This window comes from Malaclemys terrapin, chromosome 2 (assembly GCF_027887155.1).
Source record: "Malaclemys terrapin pileata isolate rMalTer1 chromosome 2, rMalTer1.hap1, whole genome shotgun sequence".
NCBI classification, from domain to species: Eukaryota; Metazoa; Chordata; order Testudines; family Emydidae; genus Malaclemys; species Malaclemys terrapin.
In genome coordinates, this window is record NC_071506.1 from 133,557,774 (window position 1) to 133,569,196 (window position 11,423).

Here is an 11,423-nt window from a genome sequence, read left to right on the forward strand (position 1 = left end):
CTTCCATTTGGCACCCAGTATATTTCTCGCTCTACGGTGTTGCCCTTTGACATTAAGTTGGGCTCTGAGCAATTCTCTTCTCCCACGTCAAAGGGGATGGGGATAGGGAGAGAAATGTGACTGGGATCAAAACTCTTTCTGACTTACTTTAATTTCCTCTGTTTTCTTAATCATTTCCTGACAGTCCTTGAGCTGCCAGGAGAAATCTTTGCACTGATGTGGTGTAATGAATTCCCAGTCTCCCTCCATCTCCATGGGGTGAGCGATAAGGTTTTTCAATAAAAAAAGCTAGCACCTCTTCTTCATCTTCAGTCGTATCGTTTCTTCCCTGGGATGTTTTAATAAACCATTGATTTGCCTGGCTCAGACCACATCTGACCATTGGTAGTAAGGGCACGTCTACACAGGGATGCTTAGGAAAGTTAATCTGAATTAAATGAAGATGCAAATTTAAAGTGGGTTAGTTAAACCACATTAAATCCCTGTGTGGTTGCTCTTTTCAGGATTAAAGTGGCCTTAATTTGATTTAGTTTAATTCACTTTGGAAGGGAATTAAGCTAAATCAGATTAAAGCCACTTCAGTTCTGAACAAGTGTGTCCACATAGGGGGTTAATGCAGTTTAAATAACCTACGTTAAAATTTGCATCTTTATTTAATTCACATTAATTTTCTTGTGTGTCCCGGTGTCAACAAGCCCTAAGTAAGATCCAGATCCTTAAAGATATTTAGGCTCCTAGCTTCTGATTTCAGTGGAAGTTAGGAGCCCAAATATCTTTTGAGGATCTGGGCCTAAGTTAGTTAAAAGTTGTGCTGTCTCTTTTCATAGTGGTACCACCAGAAAAACTCCAGTGACACTTTTCCCTTTCTGCCACGCCATCTAGCTGTGGATCTCAAAGCACTTCCCATTCATTCTGCTAAGCCTTGCAATCTCCACTGAGAGGTATGGAAATAATACCCCTGTTTTACAGAGAAGTAAACTGAGGCCTAGAGGGGCTGAGGAGTTTGTTTAAGGTCACACATTGAGTCACTGGCAGAGAATGGAGTCCTGATTCTCAGCCTCCCTTAGACTACACTGTACTTTCAACAGCACCTGAAACATTTTACAGCCTCAATTTATTTTATAGACTGTAACCAATTAAACCAAAAGGTGCAAGGAAGGCTTGGGTTTTCTTTACAAGCTCATTATTTAATTTCTCCGGTCTCTCTCCCTGTCGGAGCATTTATTGGGCACATTTGAATATATTATTTGGAGTTCCCAAAAGTTGACTACGCTCAGAGCACCTGTTGGAGGTCTGGATGCTGGGAGGGGGAAGAAGACAAGACAGCAGAACCAAAAGTTACAGGCATCGGCTCACTAACTATACTAAACAAAGTGGAGATGAGCTGCCCAGGAAAGGAAGACGTTGGTGAAGGGCAGATTCTCAGCCAGTGTAAATGAAAGTAGCTCCATGGAAACCACTGGAGCAACGCTGATTTACACCAGCAGAGGATTTGGCCCGATGGTGGCTGTTTCTGTTTCAAATGGGCCTTCCTCAACACTAAGGCCAGATTCCGGCTGCATAAAATGCCTGGAATGCCACAGCCAGAGTAGTGGTGGAAGGGGGCTATGCAAAGTTTGCCTCTCATAAATTCCTTGGACCAAATCCATTGTTGGTGTAAATTCAGTGGATTCCTACCAGAGTGACTCTGACTTCTTGTGGGCTGGAATATCTCCCAGGATTTCAGTTGGGGAGGAAGGCAATAAGATACTGCTGTTATCTTCGAGCTCTCTTGTTGCAATGAGAAATGTGTACATGATTAAAGGCAGTTCAGGGCTATGAGAACAGCTCATTATTTACTCGGCATGAGAAATGTATCACTGCGTGAGAAATAGATCACTGCATGAGAACAAGATCTACTATCTCCATAAGGAACCGCAGTATGCATGAGAGGTACCCAGGACAAAGTATCACAACAGGCCACCATGTAAGTGTACGCATGTCATTTGGAAAGGGATCAGGGTTATTTATACATTCATATCATGACCATTGTGTCAATATCTGGGGGTGTTTACAAAGAATAACAAATCTATTGCTAACAGCTGCTTATAAAAGGCAATTCTCTGCTATCCCTGTCCTGTCTGAACACCTGCTTGGTTACTGAACCTAATCAGCAGAAATACTGAATAAATATGTTCTCCTTGCTCCATAGTCATGGTTCAGCTTAACAAAAGATTGGATTCCAGAGCACAGAGACCTTTACTGGGGATTCCGAGTTTTCTGCACCCTGTTTTTTTTTTTTTTTTTTTTTAAACTCCAGGTGACTGGTAACAAGACATAGTTGTTGACATCTCAAAGATTAGCCAGGTTCCAAGCTGTGCAAGGCTTTATTGATTCTAATCAAGGCTTTGTGTTGGACTTGGGAGTGTATTGAGTGTCAGTCGAAGGCAATTGCATCAAACCGTTGCAAAGAAGTGATAGTTACCGCATAAGTAAGAGGGGCTGTGATATTAGGTTTGGCTTGTGTTGATGAGTGTAGACCTAGGATTGGTGCTAAGATTTTCCCAAATGACTAGTGATTTTGTGCACCTCATCTTTTTGGGTTTCCAAAAAGAGAAAGCACTGAGCATCCAGCCTCTGAAAGTCTGGCTCCTTTAATTATTTCAGGTTGGGCACTCCAGAATGGAGGCAATCAGTATCACTAGTCACTTGGGAAAATCTTAGCGTAGATCTGTACTTGCCCAAAGTTCAGGAACGCTTAGGATCCAGAGGTCCCAACTCACGTAGGTTTTGAGTTAAAAGTTTGGATCTCTTCTCTAATCCATTCTGTAATAAATCTTATAACAGGAGGGCTAAAATTCAGGCTCGGTCTCCCCTAAGAAAACTCAATGTCTCTCATAACTGGTCCTCAATACAATTGAGTAATATTATATTACTATATTATTCTATTATAAAAAAGCTTCACAATGCTGGGAGCTGTGCAAAAGTCCTCGCTAAAGCAAACAGGGAAAACCAATATTGTCCTTCTGTTAATCTCATTCATTTTACAGAATGTACCACTCCCGGTCATTAAGGGAAGTTTGCTGCTTGACCTGAGAATACAGCTCAGAAGCAAGTGTCTTCCCCTGAGGTCTCATGGGTGGATCTGCCTGAAGTACCTTCCTGTGATACAGCGATAAGACATCTGTCTGATTGAATAACATCAATCAAGCCTTAACCATGCCATGTCAGAAAGTGTGGGTTGTGACTGACTCATCAACACATCTTGCACAGAGTTTGCTTCTCCAGTCCCAAGGTAGTGACGGGGAGGAAGCTGCTCTTGCGTCTTTGTGACTCTTTGTACTCACTGCTCCACCTATGTTGTCATTGTGTTTTTCTGCGTTACTTGGGGGACTTTCTGATTGTCTTAAGGCAACCCATTCGGCTTTGGCAGTCTGTTATAAAGTAATTGTTGGCCTTGTCTTTTCCTGAGATGGTGGCTTTACCCAGAGGAAGGAAAGATTTACCTCTGGCAGGAATGTAGCCTTCATGGTCTGGATATAAAACACAGTGTTCCTTGCCTGATAGTTGAACAAAATTCAGTAAGAGTAAAATTCCCAAGGGAGTAATTGAAACTGTTTGCTAATTCAGTAGTTTTGGGGGGAGGTGGTGGGGGTGGGGGGTGGGACACAACAACCACCACCCAACTAGTCGTTCATCCTCTTGCTTGTATATTTTCTTGTCTATTAAGTATATCACCTTTTTTGGTGCAGGGATTGTGTAATGCCCTGTTTGTATGGCATACAATGGGACCCTGATCCTGGATTGGAGTCTCTAGGCATTAAATGATACCAAAGATTAGTAGTAATAACATATAGAAGGCAGTTCATCTCAATACATATTTGTATCTGAAGAACAGAAGTAATCCTGAAAAACAGGTATGAAACAGTTAACCATACCAGCACTTAGTTATTTTGAGAGGATTTAAAATATTTTTCTATCAGGATTAATTATCAGTGCAGTAAAAAAAAACTTGAATAATTGGAATAAATCCTCTTTTCTGCTTGTTCGTACTGTATAAATTCCCCAGCGGAGAGTACAATTGTGCTAGGATTTCAGTGTGATTGGCAGCAAATCTTCAATGATTTTATGGAGGTTGGTTGATTACTCCAATCAAAACAATGTATCGAGAAAAGAATAATGATTTGTTTTCATAGCAAAATGCTCCAACTCCTGAGACAAAAAAAAATAACCCTGAACAAAACTCAAAGGACACAACTGGAATTTTCACCCCAGGAAATGGCGGAGAGAAAATACTGTGGATATACTTTTCTCCGGACAGTTTGCCCTATAAACAGAGGTTCAGTATAATCAGGTTGTTTTTTTCTGATTACAGGAGTGCCTAGATCTGGGATCTACATCAGGACCCTTTGGTGCAAGGTGCTGTACACACAAACAGTAAGTAGTTCTTGCTCTGAAGCGTTTACAGTCTTAGCAGAGACAGGCAAAGGGTGGGAGAAAGAAAGAAGAAGTCATATTGTACACTGCAAGGCATTGAAACAATTTCTGGTTTTCATTCTACTTCATTATAAAGACAGAAGAGGGAGCATTGTCTAAAATACAGGATTGTGCATGGGGAGAACTGGGTTCTGGTCCTGACACAGGCTTTTGGGCAAGTTGCTTAATCTCCCCATGCCTCAGTTTCCCCAGCTATATCATGAGTGTAACAGTTACCTACCTACATCACTGATGGGGGTGGGGTTAGCTGTATATTTTGCTAATGTATGTACACAGCTTTGGGACACACACAACAGTATAGAAAGGCAAAGTTAACAGTGCTTTGGTATGGGGCAAATCCTGACTCTCCTTGGCTGTAGAGGGTCTTCTTGCTTCAGAATGAGGCCAGTTTTGGGGAGCTCCTGCAGCCCAGTTCTATGTGGTCTCCTTGCATGCTGCCACAGAGAGGGAATTTGGGGGTAGAACAGGTGTATCTGCCATGCTGACCAATACCCCTCTGCAGAGGGCATTGCCCTGAAATTGGAGTATCAGCCACGAAGTAGCAAAGAGTCCTGTGGCACCTTATAGACTAACAGACGTATTAGAGCATGAGCTTTCGTGGGTGAATTCATCTGTTGGTCTATAAGGTGCCACAGGACTCTTTGCTGCTTTTACAGATCCAGACTAACATGGCCACCGCTCGGATGCTAGCCACAAAGTAGCTCAACAGCTTTGTTCTATAACCCCAGAAGAACTCCCCATCCAACTCCTGGGCACATGCTCAGGGGCAAGATTGGAATGAAAAGTAGGTCTGATTGTATTGAATCAGCCAACTACCACAGAACTGTCCTCCTCTGACCCTCAAGTCTTTCTTACTGTTATCACTTTTGTTGTAGATGTTCTCTCCTGCACCAAATTCCTCTGTCCCCTCCTTACTTTTGAATTTACCATGGCATTTCATCCTCAAAGAAAGAAAGAAGAGAAAAATCTCATGTGTACATATGAACAATTATATCCTCCTATGTATTTGTATCGGCTTCATTAGCTCTTCCAGCTGTGGGTAGGAATGAAAATGTGCACATTTCTGCTGTGCTTTACATCTCAGCATCTTAAACGGCCTGGCAAGCATCAATTACTCTGCGCCTCTGATCGAGGTAAGTGCATATTAGAACCAAGGACTAAAACTGTGTGAGGTTCTTTATAGCTTCTGGCTGAGATTTTCAAAAGAGATGCCCAAGTCCCATAGCTTCCTTTGAAAATTCCAGACCCTCTGTTGTGAGCATGGATGTCGAAAGGGTGAAACTGCTCCATTACTAAATTATATTGGCTCCTGGTGATAATGGAGGCATTGCTTATTTTTGTAAAATTTGTGCTTTGGTAAAAGGGACAACCTTTGACCACATTTGCAATGGCCTGAGTGAAATTTAACCATTGCCATCACATTCCCCACCTTGTTAAAAATGTTGAGCCCAATCTGAAGTCCTTGCTCATCTAGTACTTCAACTGATTTCAGGAGAAACAGCTTTAGGGTGGCCTACGGCTCAACAGATTACTAGCAATCCTACCTTGTCTTTCCGTAGGCCCCAAACATCCCAGTGGGCGTGACCCTTCCAGATGTTGTTCTGTTTGAGACTAAGGTGCACTGCAAGTTTCTACAGCTCATGTAGTATCTGCAATAGGGTGCCCCCCATTTTAGTGCATGGTGATTTGAATCCAGTTTGCGTTCGTTATTTTGACTTCACCGTTGGCATTTTTAGGAACATATACTGGGACCCTCTATTCTTGTCACCAGAAGCGGCCAGATGTTCCAATGGAAGGTGAATCCTGCCCTCCCATAATTGTGAAATTGGGGTATTGCTTCAGGATCCTAGCAAGTGATTTTCTTATACCCTGAAAGATGTGGATTTCTAGCCCTTGTCGTCATATCCTCGCTGACGTAGCTGCACTTGCGACTCTTACTCGCATATAAGTCCAAGATTTGAATAAATGATTAGTGCTTTTGGGTGCCAGACATACACCACCTTAAGAGGTCTGATTTTCAGGAAGTGCTAAGCATCCACCCACTGGATATCAGGCCCCTTTAAGGCATTTCAAGCTGAGCCCCCCAAATCATTTGTCATAAATCTTGGGCATCTATTCTACACTTATATTGAAACATCCTTCTCTTTATCCATTTAATTCTTTTCTGCCTTTTCATTTAAGCAAGTTGCTTGTGTCATGGGAAGGGGCACTAGAGATTAAATTACAGTTTGAACCTGGCATTTTATTTCATCATCCTACTTGAGGTTTTTTTTGAAAAATTTTTATTCTAAGTCACACTTGCTGAAAGATGGTGACAGAGACAACATACATTAATATAGAAGGCAGCCTCTTAAAAAAGGGAGAAAAGTCCCAGAGTTAGGAAGTGAAGTGAGTTCCCAAACTTCACACCCAGACACTTTATACAAAGTCATTTTACGTGCCAAAGGTTTCTCTCTTTTTTTCCCTCTCCTCATAACTATAAAGAAAGCCGGAAGGGTGAGGGCCAGGAAAAATTGAGATGATTTCCCCCTGGTTATATAACGAAGCTTAAAAAAAAATAAAGACAATATCAGTCAGTCAATCACGTCCTTTGGTCCCGAGCCAAATCAAATTATCCTTTTGTTTTGTTTGTTCCATTTTAAGATAATGGTGATTTGATTACAACCCACATTCATCATTTAGAGGTGATTTACTCTTCTAAAACCTAATTTGTGCATAGTTTTGTACTGATATCACTACTGCAGTTAGAGTTGTGATTTTTTTTTTTTTTTTTTTTTTTTTTACTGTAATACTTATAACTAGAGCTGGTTAAAACTGAGTTTCCATTTCACGAGAAATTCTGACATTTCAAAATTTCCAGCTAAAAGAAATTTCCAGAACAATTCATAATTCATTTGGGAAAGATTGTAGTGACTGTATTGAAACTCTTGGTTTCAATAAGGTTGAAATGTTTCATTTTGACTATTATAAAGTATGTAACAATCGAAATGATGATAAAGTCGAAAGAGTGTTCTGATAGTTTTTTAATCAAAAATTTCGATGAAATTGGTACATTCCCACAAAATGTTCTGATTTTGTCAAATCAGCATTTTCTGATTGGAAATTTTTCCAGTGGATTAGTTTTCCCCAGCTCTAGTTATGACAGTACAAATCCCTAGTGAGGACACAGTTAAAGGTTCCTTTATACTGGTATAGATTATTCTCCTGCCCTTGCAGGTGTAAGTATCTTTCTGTCACTTTGGGATGCTCAAGGATGAAGAATTTGATTTAAATGTTGGATGGCGTTATTTTCTATCTGAAGATCTACAGCATGTCAGATGAATATATATGTACTCTCTTTAAGCTAACATATTCAATATCACAAGTAATGTTAGTAGCATTTTGAATAAATGATGGATTTTACATTTTGATCCCAGGAATGATATATAAAAACGTATCACATTAGCTTCAGAGGTGACTCTCTGTTCAAATAGTGTGAACAATTGTACACTTGTCTAACAATAACCGATATTAGCCCAATCCGCATCAATGACACTGTGCTGTTACTCCTGGTAGTAAAAATGCATTGATTCTTGAAAAGGGAAGCAGAAGAAGAATTAACTGAAGTACTAACCTCCTGCCTAGAGGAAGCATTGCTTAGATGCTTGCAGCCTTGAGAGCAAAGAGACAATGGAAACTGCTAAAAAAAAAAAAGAAAAGAAAAACCCCAAATAGACTACTTTTTTTTTTTAAAAGTTATTTTTAAGTTACACATGGTACAATGAAAACTCCTGCTCCCAATATTTATTGCTTTTCAAACTGTATATTTTTTTATTTCTGTATAGGCCCCTCCGAGGGCCTAGGTCACCAAGTTGGCATTTGGACAGCTTGCATAAAAGCCTTCAAAGGAATGCCTCATTTTCCTCACAGTGGTGTGACAGCAGCCATAGCTGAGGTAAGATTGCTGGCAGTGGAAACAGTCTATGAATCAGTCATCAGTAGAAAGCAGACCAATAGCGCACTGATTTCCTTAGCGTCATTGATTTAGCTTGTATTGCAACAGGCAACAAAAGTTAATAATAGTCATAACTAGAGCTGTGAGAATAATAGGGTTTTTTTGTTTTTTCTGGGCGTGCTGAAAAAAATTAATTGAACGTCAAATGGAATGGTTCATTTCGTTTTGAGCCTGCTTTTATTTAAAAATGTGGTTTTCGGTCAGTTAAAAATTGAAAATGTGTCTCTTTTGAACCCTGAAAAATGGAAACAACTTCAAAATTGCTCATGAAATCATTTCCCCCTTTCTCATTCAACTCAAATACATTTTCTTCTTCAATTGAGTCACCTCTTGTTCTAATATTAGGGGGCAGTAAAAAAGTGACTGACCTCTCTTTCCAATAATCTATCTTTTGTAATGGTGAATGGGAACAAAGTCTCCTTTTCCAATAAAGATGATCTTCATTTTTATGCTCTTCATGGAAAGTTAGAGAGAGGTCCTGGACTATATGTAGGTAAGAGTTCTGGGTTTGGAGCTACATGAGATGAAGGAAGCCTGTAAATTAAAATAAGAGATTCTTCTCCCTGCAGAGCTATTTATTATAAAGATGGTCTCTAAAAAGTGCTTTTACCTTCATTTTACTAATGATTCTGCTCTCACACTCTCTTTTTATTAAAGCTTCAAGAGTCTCCTGTGAACAGCAGGATTTGAACGTGTGACTTTCAGCATCAAGCACACAGGCTTCTACCTTATGCGGTAAGAGTTACTGTAATGGGCAGTACAGTAGGTGCTTATTCTCTGTGGACTACTCTCTAGAGGTGACATGAAACACTTGGCTACTAGACCATCCTTCCGCCTTTAAAACGTATTGAATCCCTTGGCTATGGCACTGGACTGCAACCCAGGAGACCTGGGTCAAATTCTAGCTCATCCCTAGAGTGACTTGGGCAAGGCCCAGAGGTATGTCTACACTGTAGTTGCAGCACCTGTATCCATACCACAGCTAGCTTTACTCTAGGTTGGCTCCGATACCAATGGCAGCGGAGTCACAGCAGCAGGGGCTATACAAGCTCACCTGTACCCGGGCCCTCAATTCCTGATCTGTAAAAATGGGGTTGAGAGCATTGCTCTACCTCACAGAGGTGTTGTGAAGATAAAGTCCATTAGTTACTGAGGTTGCCTAGCTACTAGGGTGCGGAGGATCCTATGAGGGCCGAGATAGAACTTGGGCTGAAAGTAACTAGCAGGAATTAAAGCCTGGGATACACCTAAAATTTAGGTGGACCTAGTGGTGTGAGGGGGGGAAAAAAAAAAAAAACACTCCTGAGAGATGTAGTTAAGCCAATTTAAGCTCCACTGTAGCCACCATTAGGTTGATGGACTAAAGAATTCTTGCAGTAGTGGATTTACCATGCTGATGGGGAAAAAACCCTTCTGTTGCTGTGGTATGTATATGTCTGTGCTACAGGGGCATGATGGTGCTGCTGTAGCACTTGCAGTGCTAAGAAAAGATTAAAATAAATAGGCCTTAATATTGGTCAGTATGTTCTCTATATCTTCTTTGTTCATAGGTCTCATCTTTGTTAGAGAAAGGTACCTTGGGTGTCAAATCCACACGGCAGCTGGGGGATTTCCAGCCCGTGGATAAGTACGTGCGCTAGCTTTGAGCGAGTGTGGTGGTGGGTTAGACACCCAACGACATAGCTGGGTTTCAGAGTAGCAGCCGTGTTAGTCTGTATCCGCAAAAAGAACAGGAGTACTTGTGGCACCTTAGAGACTAACAGATTTATTAGAGCATAAGCTTTCGTGGACTACAGCCCACTTCTTCGGATGCATATAGTGTGAAACGCATATTGAGGAGATATATATACACACATACAGAGAGCATGAACAGGTGGGAGTTGTCTTACCAAGTCTGAGAGGCCAATTAAGTAAGAGAAAAAAACTTTTGAAGTGATAATCAAGCTAGCCCAGTACAGACAGTTTGATAAGAAGTGTGAGAATACTTACAAGGGGAGATAGATTCAATGTTTGTAATGGCTCAGCCATTCCCAGTCCTTATTCAATCCTGAGTTGATTGTATCTAGTTTGCATATCAATTCCAGCTCATCAGTCTCTCGTTGGAGTCTGTTTTTGAAGTTTTTCTGTTGTAAAATAGCCACCCGCAGGTCTGTCATAGAATGACCAGACAGGTTAAAGTGTTCTCCCACTGGTTTGAGTATTATGATTCCTGATGTCAGATTTGTGTCCATTAATTCTTTTGCGGAGAGACTGTCCGGTTTGGCCAATGTACATGGCAGAGGGGCATTGCTGGCACATGATGGCATATATCACATTGGTAGATGTGCAGGTGAACGAGGCCCTGATGGTATGGCTGATGTGATTAGGTCCTATGATGATGTCACTTGAATAGATATGTGGACAGAGTTGGCATTGGGCTTTGTTACAAGGATAGGTTCCTGGGTCAGTGTTTTTGTTCAGTGATGTGTGATTGCTGGTGAGTATTTGATTTAGGTTGGGGGGTTGTCTGTAAGCGAGGACAGGTCTGTCTCCCAAGATCTGTGAGGATCATCTTTGAGGATAGGTTGTAGGTCTCTGATGATGCACTGTAGAGGTTTTAGTTGGGGGCTGAAGGTGACAGCTAGTGGTGTTGTGTTATTTTCTTTGTTGGGCCTGTCTTGTAGGAGGTGACTTCTAGGTACTCGTCTGGCTCTGTCAATCTGTTTTTTTCTTTTGACATAGCTGGGGTTATATTCAGGCAGCTTGTCTGTACTGCTAGACTGACCGTTTTAGTGAGCTAGCTTAACCAGAGCTCGTGTGTAAGTCTACATGAGCTGGAAAGTCTATCTCCAGATGCAGCGTAGACGGACCCAGTGCTAGCCCAGCCCCTCAGTTAAATAATACAAGTGTGAAGTCATGGGATAGCAGACAGACTGTAAACTCCTTAGTGGCAGGAACCTGTGTACCTATAACG